The sequence below is a fragment of the Bactrocera neohumeralis genome, chromosome 2 (assembly GCF_024586455.1).
Source record: "Bactrocera neohumeralis isolate Rockhampton chromosome 2, APGP_CSIRO_Bneo_wtdbg2-racon-allhic-juicebox.fasta_v2, whole genome shotgun sequence".
NCBI classification, from domain to species: Eukaryota; Metazoa; Arthropoda; class Insecta; order Diptera; family Tephritidae; genus Bactrocera; species Bactrocera neohumeralis.
Genome location: NC_065919.1, coordinates 2,825,988 through 2,842,892, shown reverse-complemented (window position 1 = coordinate 2,842,892; position 16,905 = coordinate 2,825,988).

Genomic DNA, 16,905 nt, shown 5'->3' with positions numbered 1-16,905 from the left:
AATTTGTTACACTGGATTACACTTTCATATTTCGTATACAAATATGCATATATGTACATACATACTATACATAGCAAATATATGCATATATGCATATGGGGTGATTGAAAATAAGCAGAGCACTGTGTTCTGTTTTGTTTGTGCGTCGTTATTGGTGAGCATGCTGATGTGTGTGATGAATAATCTGTCTATGGCCTCTTGTCGTTGTGATATACTTGTATGCTTCACCCATCCACTTCAAGGTTAACAATGAAAACTGTTGTGGTTAACACAATTATTTTGTTATTACTTTTGTTGTCTCTCTTGCTGTGTTTCTTGTTATGGTTGCCTTCAGCTTGCTACTGAAGTCAGTAATTCATATTGTGGCGAAAGCTATTCTTGGAATAGGCAAAGTGCTGCTCTGTTGTAGTGTTTTAGTTTACATTGATCTTGGTGTACACATTAAGTCATAATAATTTTGTTGAAGTCTTAAAAGTGAAATTATAACAACAATCAAAATGTAATCAAATGCTTTTGCAATTGGCTAGACCACAATATGGTTTTTAAGTATTAAATGAAGAAAATAAAGAAAATAAGTTTTCATATGGACTTTTAAAATAATGGATTTATATGATCACTTACCATTATTATAACGCTTTATTGACTTTGCAGTATTGATTTCAATCATAAACAGAGCTACAGGAATAAACAAGAAGAAAATAAATAAGGAAGGGAACAAATAGGGAAGGAACTTGACACTATAAAACGCAGAGAAATACCTTCAGGTGCATAAGGTTTATTAATTTCATGAGGTCTATGGTAAGTTTTCAGCCGATTTTATCTATTTTTGGACACAAAGTTGGACCGTTATGGGCAAAACACGCTTTCTCATTTCCATTGAGATAACTCACATATTTACCAATATATACGGCATAAAGTCAAATGGAACTTCGAAAATATTTCTATTAGTTATGTGGGCCTTAATAGAGTTATAGATCCATTTCAACTCATTTTTGACATATAGCCATATTATTATTCATCCGATTTCATAAAGTATATCTCACAGATTGGCGAATTTTTTCAATAAACAGTTAGCAATTTGAACTTTGGGCAGCCGCTGTTTTTTTATATTTTTTGGTACGATTTAAACATTTCACTCAAATTCCTTGCTTAGTAATGGCACTTTATAAATTTTCGTCTATCCACGAAGTCATCCTCACTTTTTTGCAAAGGAGTACGTGCATAATTTTTCAGAAGGTATCTTATTTTTTACACAAGTTATCGCTTGCACAGATAGACAGATAGGTAATCCTTCTTAAAAGCTCTTGATTCCGATCGTTCAATTTGTATGGCAACTATATACTTTAGTGGTCCGATATTGATAGGCCCGGAAAATGAGCAGCTTCTTATGAAGAAAAGTTCTTATGCAATTTCAGATCGATATCTTAAAAATTGAGGGACTAGTTCGTGTATACTATATACGAACGGGCGGCAATGACAAACTTGACTCAGCTCGTCCTGTTGATCATTTATGTATTTGTATATTTGTATATATTTGCATTGTCTCTGATGTTTCATTCTGGATGTGGAAACTTAATATACCCTTTTCAGTGTGTAACAATTTTGCAGGTTTGTGGCAACTCTTATTATATATAGAATATGTTCAATAGGTGTTCATAGTTTTCCGTCTGTTTGATGGCTTGATGACAAATAAAGATTAAACCCGTACGGATTTTAACCGCCATGTAACAAATATGCGTCTATACCATAAATATCGGGTGGTAAGAGAGAAATCTTAATGAAATTATGTTCGTACTTGACATTAGTGAAATTAGTGATAATATAATGACTAAAGTATGAAATGAAAATTAGTGAAGGAAATGCAATGAACGTGTGTATAGCATAAATGCAATGACATGTTTGAGCGCGCAAATGAATTATATACTATAAATTAATTACACATGCACCTGCGAACATGCATAATTACTTATAGTGACCGCTCATAATTACACATATGTACTGCACAATCAAATATATAGTAAAGTGTGCGCCGCGACCTTTTCAGCAGATTAGTCGGGTCGGAAAGTTGTGCCAAGCAGACATATACTATATATTGGCATACTTATATACTTATGGTGCTTACCTAGTTTTGCATACATATATAATATTTAATAATCGAAAGCAACGGAGTCAAGTTTCCATGTGAATCACATTGAAGCAGCTGCTGGCCAGCGAATTGAACTAAATATCATTTAAATATGCAGTGACATGTAAAAATTTAATTTGCGATAAAAGCGTTTTGGACACTATACGCTAGACACTTCGCCTAAACACATGGCAATATTAAATGCGATCGCTTGGCACATTAGAGTGGCACTGACACGAAATAAATAGTAATTTTAAACAACAGACGATGAAAGTACAAAGAATATTCTAAATATTAAATATTTATTTCATTACAATATATTTTAGAATATGTATGGAAACTGGAGATTGTGATTGGGGCTGTAAATGAAAACCTTACTACGGTTTTGCACGCGACAAGCACTTTCCAGTAAATGCGACCCAGAATGATTGCTGTAGGTTAAGATTTATTGATTCGCTACTCCGCTTATTGCAGTATTGAGAAACAATTTATATAATTTGCTGGCCTCAGGAAGGTGCTCGATCACTATATCGGTGATCAACCCATAGACTGAAGCCTCAGACTAACCTAAACACTTGTAATTTTACGCTTACCATATCTTTAATCTGTCATTTCGCCATAGTGTTTCGATTTTGATAAAATTCATATATTGCGACTATAGTATATTTAAGTATCTATTCAGGCAGCTAGGTTCAAAGTTTTGGGTGTGGCATGGTTAAATTACTACAGTATGTTTACACAACGCACATACCTTCACACACGAGCGTTTACGCGTACACATATACGCAGCAAGGTGGCCGATTGTGTGGTATAAACTTTAACGGCAATAACTTTTTCGCACACACAAAAACTATTCGTAAGTATCTACGTGCCGGGGACACATACAAATGAGTTTTTCCTGCTAATACAAACGTGCCTAAAAGTAAGCAAGCACCTATTGAAAAGTTAGCTTTGGCGCAAGTTTGTGACACACTTAACCCGAACAACTGGAGCTGGACCATAAGTGGCGACACGCAATATATTTCTCTGAGTGGCTGTTGCTCATGCTTGGCGAATTTCTGAAATATGGCAAAATTGTTTGGACGCAAGTTTTTGCTGGACTTTAGGTAGAGCAAGACATACGACATATGTATATGTGTGTATATGTTGGAGCAATCGACGTGTCTTTCGATTAATTTCACCATTTTTAGAGCTTTTGTTGCAAACGCTTTATAATGGGTGCTTTCTCGAACGTAGTTTTGACTTAAAATTTTTCCAATAAAAGACTCTGTGACAGAAATATATATACATAATACAAGTTTTTGAACTTTTTTTTGCGATTTTAAGGGGTTAGAGCAGTATCGGTCTTCAAATAAGAACTAACCTTGCTAATTTTTTCTGGGTATAAGTAATGAAGGCATTATTTAACATATATTTGATTAACACATTTTTTTCTGAATAGAACTTCTAAATGAAGGTTCATTTTTAACCGAATTATTACAAACAAAAATTACGTCCAATGACTATGAAATTTCAAAGTCGAATGTCTGAGAGGATGCAGGTTCGTGAAAAGTGTTTTTAAAGTTTGACATGCTAAACTGTCTAACCAGCACTTTTTGCCTCAAAGTATTTCTTCCTTCCAGTTGAATAGTCGTAATATTTTTTAACCATGCAGTGTGCTTTAAGCCAAAGATATAATGAATGGTTTCTTGAGAAACTTATACTGCGTATAAATTCAAGCTTCCAAAGAATGTTGAATTACATACATATGTATATTGAAATTTTTTTATAACCATTTTTTCATTCATCCCATCCATATTCAAATTAAGCCCTGTATCGATTAGATAAATTGATTTGTCCATTATTTGGTTTATTTGATGGAACCAGTGAGAGCCATCAGCGCAGCGTTTGCAGCGTATTTCCGTTATTGCTTAACCCCAATCGTCTATTCAACGAACCGCAACAACAAAGTTGTGCCAGCCAATAAACACGGATACAGACACAAGTGCACCGTCGGGATACCTTTTGTCTGTCCTATTGCCCCATTGTAAATTCCAACCACAAAACAGTGAAAAAATCAAATTTTTATATTTATGTGATTTTTGTTTGCCTGTCAGTTTGCTTGTTAGGCAGAACTTTGTCTATTTCACTTTTCAGCGGTATTCCTTGTGGAATAAAAAAGTTTCCATTTATTATCATTTTGATATGCTTTCACTGCGTTTGCGGTTTTGATGGCGCTTGTATTGGTTGGTAGCAATCTAGTTTAACGAAACATTAAACTACGCACACACACACATGCGTTGACATGCGCTTGCTGAAAACCAAATTTATATGTAGATTAATGAATTGTGTCATTTGAAACCTACCGGGCGTATGAGTAATGGACCTCTGCATCGAAGAAAATACGCTCTTATTATAATTGCGGGTTAATAAGGGTTCAACCACCACACTACACACATGTAGTGTAAACATAAACGTGTGTTCATCTAATTGTGTGGTTCCTGCGAAAATGGTTGAATGATTGAGCACATTTAATCGTTTCCGGTTGGGAAATGAGTATACACATGTCCATATGTATGCGTGAATAAACTACACGACTGTTGGCAAATATAATAGGATTAAGGGAGTAAAAATTGGGAAGCTTTAAATTCCGCATAATAAACACGTGACACAGCTGTCATGTAATTACTTCAATACAAGCGCACATACAAACATTATGTGAAGGTGCTAACCTTGGCGTTGGGAAAGTTCAAAGGTAAAGGTTAAGATTACATAAGCTTATTTAATTTTACAATAATACTATGCAAATTTAAACAGTTACTTAATATTACGATTATGGTTGTATACAATTATATGAACTTAATGAATATTAGTTCTCGCTTCATCTCAAGGGGAAAATTTCATTTATTTAGGAACGTTGAGCGCCTCGAAGTCGGACTAGCTCACTACGAACAACCTAAAAATGGACTCGCAGACATATAAAATTAAAGGTTCATAAAACATGGGTGTGACTCAATCGACTAACAGATTTAAGATGTATTTATATCCAAGTATAACAAGTGTTTCTGGCACCTCTTCAGATAGATTGGCTCCAAAAAAATTAGAAGAATCTTGGTCAGTATTGTATTACGTGCCGCCATATAACGGAACAAATCACAAATGTCTGTCTCAGTTCCGTGCTAGTCTTGCAAAATATCTATGAAATGACTCTGGCAGGCATTTTAGCCATTATCCATTCGTGTGCTCCAGAGTGAAGGCAATCAAACACCAATAGTTTTTAAAATTTGTTTGAAACTTCACTGTGGCTTACAACGATTCGCAGACTCTGCAAAGCTGGTTTTGACTGTACAACTTTTAAAGCTGGCTTCATTTGCTTGAATGCTTTGCGTAAAGCGACCTCCTAGCGTAGGACCAGTTTTAACTTTGCCAACAATACCTAAATTTCCTATGTACCGTACGTAAGATTGAAATCTTTTCAGAAGAAATAAGTTTCCAAGCCTAACTACTCTGCCATTGTTTTCAACTAACAACATTTTTATAAGCATGTGTATAAGTATTAATTCATTATAACCACAGAAATCATTAGTCGCTGTCTATTTTCCCTCGGCAAGGATTCAGTTCCTAAGCACCTCATTTCCACTAAATTAATATAGGCCAATTGATTTATTTATAGCACATGCTCGCTCATAAATACACCATTGTTAGTGTGCATTAGGCACGAAAATCATTTTTTCTCCACCTCCAACGTAATTAATGACGGCTTGATGTTTATAAGAGTACATGCACTAATTAGATGAATTATGAGTAGTAACTCGGTTTTCGCAGTTGCGTATGTTTTTCAAATGAGGAAATGCACAACAAGGCTGCGTGCAATCAGTAAAATGGAGTGATATTAATATGTGTGTGTGTTTAAAGGATAGGGAGTCAATGAACTTGGCATGTGGACAATGTAATGGATATTAATGGTTTAAGTGGAATTACAATATTTTGCATTTTTCTTTGTTTGTACTGAGTGTTTGTTCATATTTTCCTTATTAACTTGAAAGTATTTATTACCAATGTTTTAGTATTGATCTACCAATGCATTGATCCGGAAAATTGGTGGTCTAATAAAATTAACTTATAAATCCAAAAAATTTCTATTCCAAAAGTGATTATTCTCACTCATTGATAACAAGAATATAGCATTTGATCATTGTTGAATTCCAAAAGGACTTGCCTCCATCATTTACAAAATTTTTGGTATGGATTTCAAAGTCAAAGTTATTCCAAGTACCTAGATAGAGCTTAGCACCATTAAAAAACTTATAAATTTTATCAAAAGTTAAAAAAAAAAATTACAGCAGGAAGTTGTTCTACTAGAATCAGTGTTAATTATACAGTTGCTTAACCACGTTGTTCCGAATTTTATTTAACAATAATAAACCTGCATCCGAGACTTGATGAAACCTTTAATTCGAGTAAAATTTTTGCAGGGTCTAGCTAAATTAAATATACCTTTATAAAGCGAAGTTAATTGCGTGCTCCAAGGTAGATACAAAGATTTCGTATTTTGAACAGACACCTGTCATTATTGACTTCAGGGAACTCTCGAAACAAATATATCAAGGTTCTAGCTAAGATTCGCCTACTGTTAGTAGTGACCAAACTATATATACAAGTATATGCTCATACCTATACTCGTATTACATAAATATCTGTATTTACTGTTGACATAAGACAACGCTACCTCAGGATATTCTCTAACTTCTTTGTAACTTTTCCTTTTTCAAATTACAAATATATTGGGGCTCTGATGATTAGTATTAACTAATAACATAATCTTGCTTACAGTTCGAGATAATGAATAGAAATTTAGTACACTGTGTACGATATTTTAAAAGCATTCACAGATTATTATTATACTTATCCGAAATTCAATCGAATTCGTCTTCATTCTCATCATATATTCATAACTTTATATATTCCTTTAAGTGGTTAGAAATATGCTGAGCAATATTACTCAATTCTTATGGACCAAAAAGTACGTCAAAAACATTGTAACATTAACTTCGTTTCCATTAATAGCTTTATACATAGTTTTACTTTTACATATAACTCATAAAGAATTCTGTCTACCATATTTTTGCAAATAAATTTGGAATACATAGGCATAACCCCTTTTACATTGATAAAGCTACTATAAATTATTAAACACCGAACCATTGCATTTTAGAAATGAAGAGAGAGAGAGAGAGAGTTAATGATCAGACGCAACAAATAAATATTCACGAGTATTAATATTTCATAAGCGGAATTAATGGCCAAATCAAAGCAAAGCGGATTAACTACAAATGGGAATGAACTAAAGATTGTCTAAAGCTTTTTAGCGCTGAAGATGCAAAGACAACTGAACAATTGGTGTACAGGCCGAATCGAGCCGAATCGACGAGTAGGCGAATGAAGGCCACAATTTTCTGTTGCTTCTTGAAACTTGAAAGTCTCAGCTATAAATTAAACAATTATAACGACCAGCGTCGAGTTGATTTAGACTGCGTCTGGGTGCTTGCATTGTTTGCGTTGTTGTTGTTGTTGTTTGTGTTTTTGTTTTGTTATTCCTTTGTTGCTGCGTACTAATTTTTATTGTTGGCAGTGCAGTTATGGCCAGTCTGGCCGTAGCAGTGCGCGCTAGTTTCCGTTGCTAACGAGAACATGCCAGGCTGTCTAGGCTTAAACAGTAATAATACTTTTACAATAGCCTCTAGCAATGCTCGACATTTTCTTGTTGTTTTGCAGTTGTTTTCTATTTGTTTTGCTTTGAATATTTATAGCCTTATACCGGACGCTAGTACCGCTAACATGGTAATATAGTTCTGTACGCGTAAGGATGGATTGTTTGCCTTGAATAAAAACATGGGATTTATGGTGCAAATGCTGAAATTGATGCTTGGCAAGCAGTGACGTCTTATTCGGCGCACGAAACATATTCAATAACATTCATTGAAGGGCATCAGATGAATTGGACAAGGGAAGTATGTGACTTTAGAAGGGAAGCTGTTGCTCTCAATTTCTATGTGAATCGCATTTAGCATGAATATTTGGATACGAAAAATCTATACAAGCATGGAACTGTGCTGCAAGAGTAAATACTAATTGTTAATCAACTTCGAAGAAGTGTTTGGATCTGACGGAGAGTATGTTGATGTTGATGTTAAAGGGGTTACATGGGTATACGAGCTTCAAAGAAACGAATTTTTTTAATTGTCTTATTAAATTCTACAAGACCGCTTGAATAAATTTTTTAAAGACTTGAACGAAGGATTTATTTTCAACTGCGACTATTTCAAAAAAATGTTGCGAAATATTCCTTTTTTTAATGTCTGCCAAAAATCCAATTTTTGGTTTTTTATTTCCTTCGTCCAAGTTCTAAGTTAAGTCTAAAACTAAAACACGTATTTTTTCACTTTAGTTGGTCCTGTAAGGTGTTATCCTGTCAACGCAGGCGCATCTTTTTACGAGGGATCACCGGAAATAGCATCGCATGGTCGAGCTTAAAATATTTTTTTCCAAAAATTTCGGAATTTCTTTGTTAATAGTGTATGTTTGTAACAATAAAAAATCTTAATTAAATATTTAATTTTTTATATGAAAAAAAGTGCCTTTTGCAAAAGTGCGCTGCATACTTTAACCACCTTACTTAACCCGTTAATTTGTGGATTTTACCTTAGCTGCTCAAAAGACAATTTTGTTGATTTGCCACCAGTCGTTCGAATATTAATTGAGTATTTCACTTTTCCTTTGAATTTTAATAATAAAGGATCCACCGGGGGAAATGCTATTTCCGCCAGACTTTGGCCTACTTTTATTTGTTTGTGCAATACTTTTGTGCGTTTCAATTACCACTTGAAACTGCTGACGCTTCACTAACTACTTAGTACTTGATAGAGTCGCACTCTCCGGCTCTTTGTCATGCCCTACCTGGTTGGCAGCGGCAATTTATTGCCTGCGTTGCTGCATTCACTAGCATAAATTGATTATGATTGGTAACAACAACAACAAAAATCAACGAAAGCCTGCATGTGCAAGCACAGAGCGCAAAAACTATTGTATGTTCATGTACACACACACTCACACAGGCAAACAGGCTTACCACCGCAATACAAGCACAAAACAAACACTCAGCATACCAATTAAAAACCGCTAAATTCAAAATCCAAATCCATTCGTACTCACTACCACTCAGCCAACCAACCAGGGAAGCCATTGAACCAGCACAATACCATTAACCCATATACGCAGCCAAGTATTTGTGCGGAGCGTGCGAAAGCAAGTTTTAGTGCTTTTTGGGAATTTCACCCCATATATTTTCACTGTTATTGATTTATTTATGGTTGGAAATATTTTTTTTTGTTTTTTCAAAACCACTTTTTAACTTAATTGTGGTTGTAAATCAGCTTGCTTTTGGTTTTGTGGCGCATGATGCGCTAGTTTTCCCGTTATTTTCGAGGTCATTGCCTGGCTATTGCAAACAAAACAAACAAATAAAATACAGAAATTGGCACTTCTACACACACATAAACACACATTTATTTATGTAAGTGTGATCTCTATTTTAGTACACATTCAGCGGAGATTGGTGTGGACGCGTTGTTTTGCTCCATCATCCGACTGTAACCACCGAAACCACGTACAAGCGCCAACACACACGAGCAGCTGAGTCGGACGCATTCCGCTTGCCAAGTTATACCACAGTAATCGCTTGTCAGTGTAGTGGTGTTGAAAATATTTGTTTGTATTACAACGCTGCTAAAGTGCCAATGAATGCATGATAAATAGAAGAAGAGCTGAAAAACGCGCAAAGCGAATAAACAAAATTTTGGCAAATGTGTCTAATAAAGTGGAGAATAAAAAATATTTCGAATTTATGTGCGTATGAAATACAAAATCAGCAATGACACATACCAGTTGATCACATGCGACCGACCGGTCCATTTAAAATGCGCGCAAAACCGAAATCGGTTTTTGGTTTGGATAAAACTCGATTAAAATTCATGAGAAGGGCAGGCGAAATATGGCAAGTAGGATCCGGAGATTCTTACTATTACATAAATATACAATTTTATGTTTTCACTTGCGTTACAGCCACATCACAATGTTGCAAGCGTGTTTTGAACAGCTTATTTTTTCTTTAAGAAAGTTGGAAGTATAATACACAAAACTTTTTAATTCATAGTTTTATACAGCAGAGGTTATCAAGCTTAACTTATGATGATCAAGATATGATATATATTATTTTTGGAATATGAAACGGATCCTCATATATATTTTTTCTCGAAACTGGGTAATTTATTTTATATTTAGCTGCTGATTCTGTCTTTAGGAAATCAATATGTAATAGATAGACAAGCCATTGAAAGAATATAATCTCAAAACTGCTCCATAACGAATAAATAAAGCATCTTGTTTTTTCTAAACGCAGCCAGTTCTGATATATTAGTGCTTACAACTACAAAAATAATTGTTTTCACTAAATGTCACTCAACTTATCAAATATTTTTGCTTCTATAATTTTATGCTTTCTATCCTACCTTTCTTTGATTTGAGGTGATATTAAAGATATTTTAATAGCTATAGGATCTATAAATCATGCAATCAATGTTTTTTCACCTGAAACTCGACGCTCACCTTCCACTAGTCTCTCTGTCTATAATAAAATAGTTCGAGTAAAAAAAATTGTTTAACAAAATTCTTATTCAGATCAAAGCTTTTTTTATCTTCATGCAGAATTTTGCAGAAGAAATTACGTTCGCCTCTGAAGCACGCTTAATGAAGGACATGTAGAAAATGAGTATTTATATGAGAAAATGTTGGAGTCACTAAATTCAAAATTTGTCGTAACTATCAAAAAAAACATATTATTAGAAGACATTTTAATAAAGTGAAGCCTGAAAATCACTACACCTGCATTACTAACAATAAATTAGAACGTCTCCTCGATTAATTGTTATATGTGTGTATATACCAGCTGCCTTACATTATACTAAAGCATCACTTTTGTTTACGAAGGGAGTTCTTCAATAATTCATGTAATTGTTTTCTGCGCAATTCACAAAGTGATCTGTTCTATTAAGCACTCCTACACACTCCATTTATTTTTATATATAAAAAATACGTGTCACATTGTTTGTCTGCGATGGACACCTAAACTACTGAACCGGTTTTAGTAAAAATTAGCACACTGTGTCCAGTTTGAATCAACTTAGAAGATAGTAAAAACAATTCATAATTAAGGAACACCATGAACGCTCTATTAAATGGACGTTTTATTAAGCGGACATCTCCATTGACCATGCACAGTTGTTGAAGTTCATGAAGTTTAATCTATTAAGCGGACAACTCTATTAACTGGACAGAAAGGCTAGTAACCAGACATTGAGAAAGCAGCCTTAAATTCGTAATTTTTTCCAATGAACTTTATTTATATGAAAATTTTCAAAATTAAACCTCAAGTACAATCCCTTGGATTCTTATACCGACAAAAACGTTTTCGTCTTTATTCGTAAATAAAACTTTCACTGTATTGAATAGTCTATTATATGAATAATAGTATAAAATGTATACCAAAGCAATGCGTGGCCGGATCACTAGTATATTTATATATCTTATTTATGTTCATAATCTGTATATCCGATTTAACCTGTGTAACGGATGTTAACTCGAACGCCTATTTGGACAGCTGTTGTGGCTATGTTAGCTGAATTACATTAGCAGTAAGTGCATACATTTTCGCCCTAAAAGCTTTCACCAAAGGCGACTTTAACAACATTTTGCTGTTAAACCTACATATATAGTGAGATTAATGAGCATAGTGCGGAGCATAAACGCAAACAACCGCTCCTAGATGAGCGTAAAAAGCACGCTGTCGCACTCGCACAGCACACTGTCCCACTCTAACGGTGACAGCAAGTCAGCATACGCACTCGCTTGCTCCTGTAGCGCTAAATGTGAATTTTATTGGAGACTTTGAGAGTTGTTCTCACTTGCTGGCTCTTGTTGTTTTATGCAAGGTCATGCGCCTGCCAGTAGGCTATGCGGCACGGCACAGTAAGCACGTGCTAACGCATAGTAGACACTATGAAAGTCTGTTACGTATAGGTAACGTAGCAGCAAAACACGTAAATGAGAGCGATTGTCGTAATGCCGCTGACCGTCGTAGTGTATGTATACATGAATGTCTGGTCATACACATGTACGTAGATTTCTTTGTGTGTGTGGCACTTCAGCTAAATCCAGCTTTCGTACACACTCATTAGCCTTAAACTTTATTGTTGGCGCGGCAGTACCGATAAATGCCCATAGCTTAACAATTAACGAGTTGCGTGTGGTCATAAACGCATGCAAAAAATTGTGAATAATAAAAGTGAAGAGGAAACACAATGTTGCCAGCTTTGACTGCTGCGGCTTTGTGACTTTACGCTTTTGCGGTAAATAAATTTAAATGTTCCGGCGCTTCAGCGTTCACTTTTTCCGAATTCTTTCACTGCAATGAATTGCGACGCTACGCTTTCTACACGCTTTCCTTCTTTTTATTGTTATTGGCACTTGACTTTTGATTTTTACTTTATTTTCTTTAACTTTCTTGACTGAACTCGCATTTCACCCACGAACGCCATGAAATTAATATAATTAAAGCTTAGTAACGCTTTGCTTCGTCGACGATGGCGTCTCCGTCTGTGTTTGCCAAAAGCACACGTACGCAGCCATTTTTACACACAAAACATACGAACAGACATATATATATATATATATGTATTTAAGTCTGAATGTATTTGCAAAGCAGTTGCTGTGTCTGACTCAACGTACCACATGAATTTAATACATATGTAATTACGGGGCTATAGCGGATTCGATGGGCTTTGAGCGGTGATTTGCAGGAATTTTCTGACATTCTAAGCGCTTTAATTGGTGTCAGTGTGTGCCTGCGTCAAAGATTTTTCTTGTGTATGGAATGTGTGCTTTTTTCGCATGATAGCTATTAGTGTACATATAACCCTAAGGTTCATGGTGCCGTTTGAAGGTCATACAAGCAGCAACTTTTTGAAGCTGGTAAGTGAAGACATATAATGATTGAATGGACAATTTCAAAATGTTGCTGGATCTATGGCGTGTTTTTTTTATGTAAGGGTTGGGTACCGTTAATTTCGTTTATCTTCTACTGTTTTTGTAAATAAATGTCCATTTACAGAGTAGCTCACTATCGGTTCCTTAAATACCCAGCTTCCATATTGGCTAGCTTTAGAAATAAATACTTTTCATTTCTATTTTTTCTTCAGTGACTTACGTATTATCGAAAAATCTACACACTGTCTCTCTTTTTTTTTTGCCATTTTTAAAAACACAAATACATATTTCGAAAAACTTCTAAACCAATTTGTTAAAAAAATAAGCATATTAAGTTATTACCTTCATTGTTCCATCCTTAAAGAATTATATTGCCAATAGTGCCGTTCTTCCTTAAATGCCCTTGAATACAGAATATCTAAAACAAATTTAACGAAAATCGAAACTTTTATTTACTTAGAAGTTTCGCAAGTAATCCCACTTAAGGACAGTTTCGAAACAACGTTTATCATTCCGTCCGTATATTTCTTCAAGAGACTACATTTTACGCTACATACAATATACTAATAAGCAAATTAGGTTAATATTTCTGCCAAAAGAAAGTAAAACAAAAACGTTGTTCATTCAGCGTAAAGAGCAAACTTGGCTCCGGCCTCCGCGTCTGAGTTCGAAAGTGAAAGTTAAGCAAAAACGTCGCTATTGAAAATATTTCGCGCACAAGTTGGCGTACAAATTACTGTTATTTTAAAATAGGCTAAACAAAATCAAAACTTTTTTCCTTCAACCACCTTGCCGGTGAGCTCGACGACTGACGTTGCCTTAAGTGCTCACGCTACATTTGTATTGTTTAATTTGTGCAAGTCTTTAGGCTGTCTAAGTGCGGTAAATATGTCATTAACGTAAAGTTTAGTATAAACAAAACGGTGGATTTGGAGTAGCAGTAGTCAGGCACAGATATTTAGCTGCAGCACGAGCATACATGAATGACTGAGGATGTGAAGTAAGGAGCGAATATAGAGAGAAGGTCGCTTCTTGATCAGTGAGATATTGATACTATGAGCAAAATATAGTAAGACTCTCAATTTTAAAATTCTAACTTTGATTCCTGACCTGCTTTGACATGGGTTTTTGGCTTCAGCTCACCTTTGCCACGGTACTCGGTCGATTGATCGTCGGTTTTCGGGTCGTAAGCATAGTTCCAAAACTCATCGCCAGTAATAGATTTAATGACATCCTGGTAGTCGGAAACCATTATGTCACAGACGTTAACGCGACAATTTTTTTCGAAAAATTTAGTGATTTTGATTTTCTTTTTTCTTCGGATGATAAGATCTCTGAAAATGGTTGACTGAAATGGTTCTTTGTCAACGAGTTCTTAAACCTCTTTGAACAAATAGTAGCATCCAAAAACACTTGCCCGCAACGAACAATTATCACCGAAGGCATTTTCTAATATTCTGGATGTTTCGGCACCAGAAATTTTATTCCGCACACAAAATTTATTGGAGCTTATAGGTTGGATAGTCTCACTCATCGTAAAAATCTCTGAATGCACTGTTTGTACTTCAGAAAAACAAGCGTGTACTACTCGTAAACACTAATTATTATTTTCATGTGAAATTTGGCAAAGATTTCCCCGACGGTCATGCCTACCTAGAAGTCTTACTATTTCTTGCTCTTAGTAGCAGAAGAGGCTGTTGTTCTTCGGGTGCACTCAGTGGCCTATGTAAGAGTCTGTTAAAACCAGGTAGTGCCTAGAGAAAGTTTTCTCACATCACGTAGCCTCCTCGAAACTTTAACCGAATCTTTAGTATTAGTACGAGTCGTTCTAAAAGAAGCTGCGGGGAACGCATGTGACTTAAGCGCTCTTACGCTCGACTGAATGCAAACTATTAAATCGGCATTTGACAGACGCTTCCACTTGAACGAGTTCTCCACAACCCATTGCCGGAATTTATTTAAAGTTGCACTACATATTATCGTATTGACATTAAAACGTACGTTATATGTAAGTTTATGACCCACATAACCACGGCGTTTTTATGTCCTTTCCAAGACTAACGACAAAAAGGAAGTAATTCAAATCTCTGCGCCTTTCTGCCGCACAACAGGCAAGCAGCTATTGTATTTGATTTTAATACGACCACCATGGCTGGAGTTCAAGTTTGAGGCTTACACACACTTTAGTCGTTCAAATTTCGTTTACAAAGCCAAGCCTCTACATGTGGCAACCTGCGTGCAGCGCTCCTTTTTATAGTTTAGGCGAGCAACTTCAGTGGCGCAGGCACAAAGCGGCAAATCCAATGCAATGAGCTCGTTATAGAATATTATGTGACAGTTTTCGTAGCATAAACGTGGTCGCAGCAACACACACACACACTGGCAAAGTAATAGCTTGCGCATGTGTTGCTGCGGTATTACTTGTGTATGAAATAAAAATTCCGCAGACGTCCATATGTGTATGGTATATTACATATTCATATAAATTCATATTATTTATATAAATATATATTTCATATATTTAGCTTATGCCAGTCGAGCAGCTACTTTGCATTTTCTTCTGCTCTTGCTTTGCTGCCAAAACATATTTCTTCCGTAACATTGGTTGCGAAAAATCGGTATTTATTATATTAGAGGTTCAGGCGACTGCACAGCGCGACGAAATAACCACTTTACCTCACTATAAGATGTGTATAAAGCTGTGCAAAGATGAGAATATCTACGTGCCTGCAAGTGTGCTCAATTTATCAGACAATTTATACGTTAATAGTGATATGTTCATAGCGAAATTTGTGTAAATGAAATGTAAAATTTTTCCAAGGATACCCAGGCAAAATTGGGTTATTTTATAATAGAACATGAGAAGCCGTTTCAAAGGCACAACTTTAAAACGGCTTAAGAAAAGATATTGATTAAAATGACTTGACATAGGAATATAAAGTTTATTCCATTGGTTTGCGGTGATTTTTCAGAAAAGGTTTTTTTCAGAATTTTTTTAATTTACATGAAATTTCTGGATATAACGGGTTATCCAAGTATAGGTACTTTTTTCAGTAGCCTTTTTTTGACATACCACGCCTGGCTCATGTCAAGCTATGACAACTTGATAATATTTTTGTTTAGTATTGTTTGGCATTTCATCATGGAAAGACTTACGCCTCAACAACGTTTACAAATCGTTCAGATTTATTACGAAAATTCTGTAAAGAATGTCATCGCTCAACTTGTGGTCAAAATAATCGGTCTACTGAGACCCAGCACTCATTATTGGATAATATTAGACCGAAAAGACCACGTGAAGAGACCACAGTGAGGAAAATATAGCGCCCATAGCTGTATTTAACGCAGACCATGGCGCCATTCGCAACAACTCGGAGTGACGCATGGAACGACTTCGCGCATTTTACGTCGAGATCTTAAATTGAAAGCGTACAAAATACAGCTTGTGCAAGAACTTAAGCCGATCGACCTTCTCAAGCGACATCGCTTCGCTCTATTGGCTCTTGAAGGTTCCAAGAAGTTCCGACGTTTTCAAGCCAAATCAGCGATACGATCCATTTCTGCCTCAATTGGTATGTAAACAAGCAAAATTGCCACATTTGGGACAAAGAGCAACCTGAAGAGATTCAAGAGCTGCCATTTCATCCAGAAGACAACGGTTTTGTGAGGTTTGTGAGTTTGTGGAATAATCGATCCACATT